Genomic DNA, 7,185 nt, shown 5'->3' with positions numbered 1-7,185 from the left:
TTTTTTTTGAGACGGAGTCTCGCTCTGTCGCTCAGGCTGGAGTGATCTCGGCTCACTGCAAGCTCCGCCTCCCGGGTTCACTCCATTCTCCTGCCTTAGTCTCCCAAGTAGCTGGGACTACAGGTGCCCGCCGCCACACCGGGCTAATGTTGTTTTGTATTTTTTAGTAGAGACAGGGTTTCACCGTGTTAGCCAGAATGGCCTCGATCTCCTGACCTCGTGATCCGCCTGCCTCGGCCTCCCAAAGTGCTGGGATTACAGGTGTGAGCCACCGCGCCCGGCCTGAAACCCTGGTCTTTCTATGTGGTGGTCTTGATCCAGTAGCACTAACATAATTCCCTTTATTTAATATTATGTGGTTGGTAAGCTATGTTCTTTTACATTATTTCACTGGAGTCTTAAAAAAATGAGGTAGAGGAGGCATTGTTCTCACTGGTTCATTTGTACATATGGGAAAGTTAAGCTGAGAGAAAGTTTAATAAGCAGTAGAGTCAAACCGACTTGATCACAGACCATGCTCTCTATTCCACTCTGGGCCATTTTCTGTTGAATCCGATGTCAGATGCTGTGAATTCTCACTGCATGAACTAGTCCAATAATGTTACAGTGTAGCCAGCTTATGTCAAGACTTATTTTCTGTTCTTTAAAGATACAGAAAATGGCTTATGGAATTCTTAGGAGCCTTGTGACATGACATAATGTATATAATCGTGTAAAGCTCACTCTGGGATTCTGTTCAGTAAACACTGTCCCTAGTTTCATAATTTCTTTAGAATATGGCAGAATTATTGGGGAAACAAATGCAACTTGTCTAGTTTAAATTCCTTCTACTCTAGTGGTTGTGTGTGTTCTCCAGTCATCCTTATCTTTCATGTGTTTCTCTGTGGCCTTTATTTTAAATGGCTATCTCTGGTTTTTAATTAAATGGCCTTTGACTAAATAAACTTTCTCTGCCTAGTATGCTAATGTGTTTATACCGTACCCAGACATTAAGGTTTGCAAACTACATTAACTATTTATTACATAGGGGTATGTTAGATATTTTTCTTAAGTGCCCCTGAGGCTGACATTCTCTGCATTTAAAAATGGCTCTTAAAAGTTCTAACTGTACTCCATGGAACCCCAGAATGTCTGCTGCCGCCAGTCTTTTTTTTTTTTTTTTTAAGACTGACAAAATAGGGAAGACATCTTAGAGAATTTGGGAAAGAAAAGAAGAAAAGGAAAAAGGAGGGTTTTCTGATTTCTGTACTCGGGAAGAGTAAATTGATAAGCCCCCTAGGGCTCAAAATGAGGTCAATGTCTGTTGAGTATAAGTGTAAAGAATCAAACAACTAAACCTTGAAAAGGCCCCGTGTCATTTCCCTCAGAGAAGCTTGTAGGTGAGGCAGCAGGCAATATTCCACCCCAGGGCTGCGTGTTAGCCGTTTTACCTTACAGCGTTTTCACCTTATAATTTCAGAAAGGACAATGCAGATAGGAGAATCTATGCATCTTCCTTCTAAGGTAATATATGTGTGGATAATACTGTATTCTGGAATAGTAGGTTTTCAGCTTTTTTGCTTTTTCTTTATATGGCCACAGAGTTGCATTCTAATGTTGTAGCACTGTGCCCTCTAGAGAAGCAAAAAAAAAAAAAAAAAAAAAAAAAAAAAAAAATATCCATTGTTACCCAGTCTCCAGAAGCCCTCTTATCCATGCAGGCTAATTCTGTTTGGCCTGCGTGAAAACTCAGCTCTTTGCCAATTTCCATAAAAAAACCAATTACATCAAGCATTTTGTAACATTTTAAAAATCATTATTAAAGACAAGGGAGGCAGTGGGGAGTGCAGTACAGCATCCCTCTTAACAAATCCTCATCTGGCATTCCGCCCTTGGCCGTCCCACCTCTGAGACCCTGCCTTGGAGGGTTTAATGTATTTTCCTTGATGCTGCACTCTGTGGAGCATCAGCTACTGGTTTATCTCGCTCTTCTTTAGTTGTATTGGGAGATTTAGTCATTATGTCTTACAACTTGAGCATTTGTGTGCAGTGGGTGAGTTTCTCACTCTCCACCACATGAAGTTTATGAAACATTTTTTCTGAATAAATCTAAAAAAAATTCTGAGGCCAGGTGCAGAGGCTCACACTTGTAATCTCAGCACTTTGGGAGGCTGAGGTGGGCAGACCACTTGAGCTCAAGAATTTGAGACCAGCCTGGGGCGAAACTCTGTCTCTACAAAAATACTAAAAAATATGAAAATTAGCTGGATGTAGTGTCATATATGTATCATCTCAGCTTCTCCACAGGCTGTGGTGGGAGGATTGCTTGAGTCTGAGAGGTGGAGTCTTGTAGTGCCACTGTACTCCAGCCAGGGTGACAGCGACACCCAGTCTCAAAAAAAAAAAAAAAAAAAAAGAGACAGAGAGAGAGAGAAATTCCAGCAAATACATTTATTTCTATTTTATTACACAGCAGAAATATTTCTCTCTGCATTAAAAGCCTTTAAAACAATATTATCACAGCTATGTCTGTAGATCGGATCTCAAAAATTAGGTAAGATTTATTGTTAATGATGGTGATTATAAGTTCCCTAGAACATCTCATCACACTGTACTAATCACCAAAGTATCCTGTCATTCAGTGTGATTGCAAAGGAGACTTGATTTTGTAAAGAAAATAAGAGTAAGATAATCTTAGATGTGAAGAAAACACATGCACTAGCAGTAATAAACAAAATGCTGGCATTGATTGAAGCTGTTGTCATCATGTTTCTTTGAACAACACATAATATTCATGACTTCATGTGCTCCTTACACTTTAATTTGGTTTTTCTTGATTTTTATTTTAGAAAAGTGCAAAATATGAATAATTTTGCTATAGAATTTGCTGCATTTGATTATAGGAAAGCTGTGGGCGATACATTGTTGCTTTGTAAAGCCTGGTGCATTCCCAGGGCAGAAGGGGGAATATAGAAGAATAGGGAATTGGAAGTAGGAAGTAGGAGACAAGAATCAAAAATAGCACATACTATCAATTATAAAATGCATCTTTTTCCACATTTTACCTTCCAAAATCAGGATGCTTGTTATGATACATAATGTTTTAAAGTGATAATACACATTTTTTTTTCTTTTGTGGTAGTATGTAAGATTATAGTGTACATTACAGTCAATGACACCATACCATTGAACATTTTGAATACTAAGCTGATCTTTAATATGGAAAGTTGTAGGGAACTATCGATGATTTCGATCTAGAGAAGAATAGTGATGTGTTTTAATAAGATGCACATGATAATCATGTAATACTATGGATTAGAGATGTTGAAGAGTAGGTGACCCTTTAAACGTCTACAAGTCCTTTTTACTATACAAACTATAAATTGCTAAGCTGTTAATCTGTGTGAGAAATAAAACCATCCTGATTCAGGGCAGTAATGGGTGGAGTAGAGACAAAGAAAAAGGAGGTTATTGAGCTATGGAGATGGAACATTGTGAATTGACAACCAATTGGGGGTTGGGAGCAAGGGACAAGGAGGGGTCAGAAAAAAACCCAAAAATTTAGTTGTTTTAAGTTCACGTTTTTGCCTTAATAATGATTGGATTTTTCATGTGGAAAAATGTAAGAATCCAAGCTTTTCTAAGTCATGTCTTCTGAGAGGAGATGGGTGGGAGTGGAAATGGGCACACTCAGGGTGGTGTAGTGGGTGAGAATACTGGCTTCGTTGTTGGAGACACCTGCATTCAGGTCTGTGAAATTATTGCGTAAACTTGGGCAAAAGCCTGAGTCCTCTTAATCATAGTTTCCTCGTGTATAAAATTAGTACAATAATGCCTACCACAAAAGTTTGTCAGAAGAATCAAAGAGCCCTTTACCACAATGTCTAACACATAATTATGCTCAATAAATATTAGCTGTCAATTATTTGAATAAAAGAGCTATAAAACAATTTGTGAAGTGGAGTGAATAAAATTCAAGGTTGCAAATCTGAAGTAGTCTAAGGAATAGAGAAATAGTAGTGATGGGATTTTAAATTAGAATGGATCAAGTGTTCCAGGAAATTTTCCATCGTAATTTCATCATTGCTAAAATGTTCCCATTTCACATAGTACTGAAGTTCAGAGTCAATTCATAACAGTGATTACTAATTTTTTTATATTTGACACATGTCCATTCAGTTGTAGGATATGTTTTTAATAATTATAAGCAATGTAAAAGAAAGATGATTTAGTTGATACTTTTTTCCCCCATAGCAAAGGATGTTTTAGTTAATGGAAGCAACATGGATAATAGGGGAGGAAACACCCATCCGAAGTTACGCCCTCCAGGAATGTTTCACTATAATAATATCCCTCAGAAGCAGGTTTCTACCAGGAAATCATTATCATCCCAGTACTGCTGCAAGGAGTTTTGAGTAGTTAAAATTGAAATAGAATAATACATCTAAACGATGTATCTATTATGTGACAGGATGAAGTACAGAGAAAATGTATAACGTTGTAAATCTCAGAGAAATGAAGAGCAAATGAACATTCTTAGTGTGTGTATTTGTAAGGGATACCAATTGGATTTGTACATGATATTAGATAAATTATAAGTAAGTACCATTCATAATATGTCCTTTCAAATAAATGCACTTGTCCTGAAAATTGCATGTTCAGGTAACATATTATATTGACATACTTGAAATGGTTTGGCTTTGTGTCCCCACCCAAATCTCATCTTGAATTGTAATCTCATAATCCCGTCATGTCGTGGGAGGGACCCAGTGGGAGGTAATTGAATCATGGGGGGCAGTTCCCCCGTACTGTTCTCATGATAGTGAGTTCTCACAAGATCTGAGTTTAATAAGAGACACTCCCCTTCGCTCTGCCCTCATTCTCTCTCCTGCCGCCCTGTGAAGAGGTGCCTTCTGCCATGATTGTAAGTTTCCTGAAGCCTCACCAGCCATGCAGAACTGCCAGTCAATTAAAACTTTTTTTTTTTAAATAAATTACCCAGTCTCGGGTATTTCTTCATGGCAGTGTGAGAATGGACTAGTACAATATCCTTTAAATATATTTTGTGTATGTACTTGACATAGGTTTTTTTTGTTTTTTTTTTTGTTTTTTCTTTTTGAGATAGAGTCTTACTCTGTCGCCCAGGCTGGAGTGAGTGGCGCCATCTCGGTTCACTGCAAGCTCCGCCTCCCGGGTTCACGCCATTCTCTTGCCTCAGGCTCCCCAGTAGCTGGGACTGCAGGCGCCCGCCACCTCGCCCGGCTAATTTTGCCTTGGGACATAGATTTTTAAATCAAAATTACTATCTTTTGTTGAATTATCTTAACCAGATTGCAAGCTGGTATACACAAGAAAACACAGATCGTGGGCCAGGCGCGGTGGCTCACGCCTGTAATCCCAGCACTTTGGGAGGCCAAGGCGGGTGGATCACGAGGTCAGGAGATCGAGACCATCCTGGCTAACACGGTGAAACCCCGTCTCTACTAAAAATACAAAAAATTAGCCGGGCTTGGTGGCGGCACCTGTAGTCCCAGCTACTCGGGAGGCTGAGGCAGGAGAATGGTGTGAACCCGGGAGGTGGAGCTTGCAGTGAGCCGAGATCGCTCCACCGCACTCCAGCCTGGGCGAAAGAGCAAGACTCCGTCTCAAAAACAAGAAAAAAAAAAAAAAAAGAAAGAAAACACAGATCGTCACTCCCAAGCATCCGGAAATAAATGACCTAATGTCCTTTTTTTTTCACAAGCTATAACTAAATAGACATTTTGAAATTATAGAAGAATTTTTTTGAATACAATAGTCTGAACATGTTCTGAAAACATTCCTGACTTTCCCCAGGTGGCATAACTACACAATTCCTATGTGTCACGTTATACCCAGAACTTAGTCCCCCATGCCTTGTGCAGTTCCTGGGATGTACAATATTCATTAGGTAACTACTACATATTTATTGACTGAGTTAATTATTGTAGTTTACTCACATTTATTTAGATGAGATGTACAGAGTTTGGGGAATAGAAGAGATCTTTAAGACCCCTTGGTTCAATCTGTTTTGTAGATGAACAAAGTAAAGACCAGAGAAAGTAATGATGGCTGCAGGTTGCCCAACATCAGAGCAACACAAGGGCATGAGACCCCAAATCCCATGGCTCTCATGCATGTTAACGCATAACACAGGCTTGAAGCAGTTTTAATATCATGCTGACTCGCTTGAGCAATTCTAATTATGTTGCTGAAGAGGTTGTTTGATTCATCTTGAATCCCAGTTCTGTGGATTAATAAATAACTGAATATACTTCTGTATTTGATACTCATTTGGGCAGAAGGAGTGAAGAGTCAAACTGTGAAATACATGTAGCCATTAAGAAAATAGGACACCTATTACAGTTTAAAAATCTAAACAGAAATTAAACAGCTGAAAAGCTAAACAGAATTTTGCAGAAAGCGTCTTCCTCAAGCAATGGTGTTATTGATTCTCCCTTGCCTGTTCATCAGTTCCGTGATGTGGTCGACTCTCTCCAGGCAGTGTTAGTGGTGGCCTCCTGTTAACACCAGAGCAGCCAATATGCAAAGACAACAACAACAACAATGACAAATCATGGCCAATCTCTCCTTGGAAAGCCAATATACCTTTCCAGAGTCCATGGGATAATATTAATGGCTATTTGAGAATGTCGTATTCTCACATCAACCTAATTATTGACTTTATTATGGTCATTGCTTGTTTCTTCCACATCACTCTCTTTTTTTCCCTTTTTCTTCCTATTGATTTCTGCCCATTTTCTTACATTTCTTTATGAAAATGTTTATCCTTAGGGCATTAACAACTGCAGTCAAGATTGTTAGTGTGCAGGAAAGCAGGGGATGGAAGTTTCTCTGGTTGCAGAGATGAGTCCCTGAGAGAGCTCAGAGGAGACTTTGTTTTCCTCTGTATTTCTAAATCATATTTTGCTTAGAGAAGAAAACCTCTCTCGGGCCTCCTTAGGTCACCTGGGCTAGAGTATCGTCTTATTATTCTTTATATCAGCTCTATTTTCGAAGAGACAATTACATATTCCATGGAGGGTCTTGTTATGTGAACCAGGTTTGTTTTTCATTTAGGAAGCTTTAGTGTTTTGAAATTGAAATTATGCCAGAGACTTTTTGAGGTAAGCTTTTAAACATTTGTACCTTCTCATCAAATTATTTCAAACGTTCTGCAGACATGCT

General features: G+C 38.9%; 1 protein-coding gene across 2 annotated transcripts in view; it reads left to right on the top strand.

Moving 5' to 3' along the window:
* The window catches only part of CDH7 (cadherin 7, type 2), a 135,398-nt gene that overhangs the window by 46,273 nt on the left and 81,940 nt on the right, over positions 1 to 7,185 (top strand). The gene's annotated exons all lie outside the window — the stretch shown is intronic.

Source organism: Mandrillus leucophaeus, unplaced genomic scaffold (assembly GCF_000951045.1).
Source record: "Mandrillus leucophaeus isolate KB7577 unplaced genomic scaffold, Mleu.le_1.0 Scaffold142, whole genome shotgun sequence".
Classification (NCBI taxonomy): domain Eukaryota; kingdom Metazoa; phylum Chordata; class Mammalia; order Primates; family Cercopithecidae; genus Mandrillus; species Mandrillus leucophaeus.
The sequence above is the reverse complement of the archived record's forward strand: the minus strand, read 5'-3'. Positions and strand labels throughout refer to the sequence as shown.